Source organism: Sylvia atricapilla, chromosome 14 (assembly GCF_009819655.1).
Source record: "Sylvia atricapilla isolate bSylAtr1 chromosome 14, bSylAtr1.pri, whole genome shotgun sequence".
NCBI classification, from domain to species: Eukaryota; Metazoa; Chordata; class Aves; order Passeriformes; family Sylviidae; genus Sylvia; species Sylvia atricapilla.
In genome coordinates, this window is record NC_089153.1 from 7,854,845 (window position 1) to 7,857,551 (window position 2,707).

Below are 2,707 nucleotides of genomic sequence, written 5' to 3' on the forward strand. Positions count from 1 at the left end.
TTTCTTCTGGATTCATTCCAGCAGCTCCATGTCCTCCTGATGCTGTGTTGCACAAGTGCTGCTGGCACCTTTTGCTGGGCTCGGGGCTGCTGGGCATCTGACACTGCAGGACTGTTATTTGGATGTACACAGAGACCTCTTGCACAAGGATCCAGGGCACAGACAGTCCAAGAGATCTCAGACTGGCTGTTAAACAGTGAAACTTCATACCAACAGCCTTTCAATAGATACTAGGATATATTTCTAAACATGATGATAAAAAAAAAAAGAATATATAATTTTAAAGATAATTCCAGATATTTTATTCTTAATTTTACAAATAACAAGCATTTCTCTATAAAAAACTAGGATAAGAATCAATGTAGGTACAGCTATGAATATTTACATTCTTAGAAGAAATTTATCTTTCTATATACAAGGCTGTGGCCATTACCAGTTTAAGGTACTCCCAAAAGCATTTCCTAAGTAAGGCTTTATGGTCCTAAGCCGACTGTATGTTTTAAGAAAATAATTTATAACTGCCATAGGTTCTGTTCTATAAATACTGAAATAGGTATTGCAGTCCAGCACCTCAGGCAATGCAGCTCCTCCCTGTGTAACCACCCGCCCCAGAGGCTCACTCGGAAAGGGAGGAGGAGTTAATATCTCTTCACAAAATAGTGTCAGAAGTCAGCCAAAGTTGCCTCATTGTGGAAGATGAAGTATTAAACGATGCTTATGGGAGCATTACATTCACTGTCAGGAGAGTCAAGAGATTCTAACCATTGTTGGCTGTGGAGCACAAATACCACAATCCCACAATTAGTTGTGGTACCTTTTGAGTTAATGGCATTTCCACTTGCAAGCAATTAAACCGAAGTCACAGGATTATCTGACATACCTGAGATGAGACAGGAGTCAGCCTGTGAGCTGGAAAGGAAGGGATCCTTGTCCCCAAGGCCATATGCTATTTTTTCTTGGTGAAGATACAGCAGTGTGACTGTTCTCTGGTTACAGGGAATCCTATCCTCCCTAACCAGGTAACTATAGCATGTGTTGCTGCTGTGATACAGGTGATAGGCACCCAAACCATGCAGGATTTCCCAGGTTGAGGTCAGTCTGAATGGCAAAGTCTGTTTCATCTTCCTCCTCCACAGCACAAGCTCTCAGGTTTATCACAATTCCTCTTCCAAAGGTCAATTCTGTCCTTTCTCCCTATTCTGCAGGTGTATCTTTAGTCACACTGTATGCTGCAAATCTTAACTGTTGCCAGCATGGATGCCACTCTTAAGATATGCCCATGATTGTATCAGGTCCTTTTATCTGTATCTTGTTTATTAAAATATTCCCTCAGTTTCTTTTGGAGATGGCTGTTAACTGTATTCTGCCTACCCACTAGAACAAGATCCTTGGCTTAGAGCTGAACTTGAAGAGTAAGATAAAACAGTAAGTACAAAATAACTCAGTCTGCTGTATCAGTTATGTTCCACATTTCTGACTCAGACTTTATGTTTTTAAAAAACATAAGCAAGGGAAAAAACCTTTCTTTTGAGACAAAGTGATTGTCATGGAGTTTTGTAGCATTAGTCACAACCAGGAAATTCCCCAATCTGGATTTTTAAAAAATCCCAAACCAACAGTAACAACAGAAAACCTCACAAAGAACTTTAGTAAACATAAAAAAAAATATTTCAATATTCAAGAACAAAAGTCTCTCTTTCAAGGCACATACTTTGATACAACAATGGGTAAGAAATTACAGCTAAATCAGATGTTAAATGGACACTGCACTTTAGGACTGGAATTCCCAGACTAAATCATGTATCAGACAAGCACGTATCTTACATTTCAGGGTATTTTCTGAAGCTGTTTACAGGAAGAGCCTTATGAGACAGAGATGTTTATACTGGCAAATTCCTAACAAGGAAGTTGCAGCTAAATGTGTTTTGCCTCAGATTCCTGTGGTTATCAGATCATTCTTCTACAACACACACAAAACAAGCTACTTCTCAATGTTCCAGTTCCTAAATATAAGGTTTACAAAGAAAAATATCTGTACTACGTTTTACAACTTACTCATGTTTGCAATGAATATTTCAAAAAGGCTGTAAGCCTAACACATCAGGTAATGTTTTTGGGCAAGGAGGACTGGCTATTACATGTACTCCCCTGATGTGTATTTGCTCATGTCAAGGCTGTTCTGTGATGTGCAGTGAGGCTTGTAAAATCCAGATTCTCGACTTTGGCAATAGCCTCAAATCACACATTGCATTTTAAACGTGCCTGCCCAGGGCTTGTCAACCTCCTAAACTGGAGTGACACTGAACCTGCCCCAAGCTTTGGATTTCTCTCCTTGGAAAAGCTGACAACACTATTTCAGTACTATTCTCTGACCCGGTGACATTGGTCAGCTCCCTTCTGCATTTGTAAATTAAAATCCTAAATAAAGAGGTGAGAAAATGCAGGAAAAATGAAGCAACCCCTAGAGCTCAAGACACTGTTAGGAAGAATTTAACCAAACCACTACAGTCTATACAGCATTTTCTACTTTATTCCTGTGACAAGCAGCACATCAGTCCAGTTGCTGGAGTCAGTTACCAAGGTCAGAATTTGGGTTATTGATTAATGAAAGACTGGAATCAGCCAACACTACCTGTATATTAAAATACCATAGGGAAATGCAAAACTTCCCCAACCAGCTGCTGCAGTAGAGTAAGGACCCTGAGGG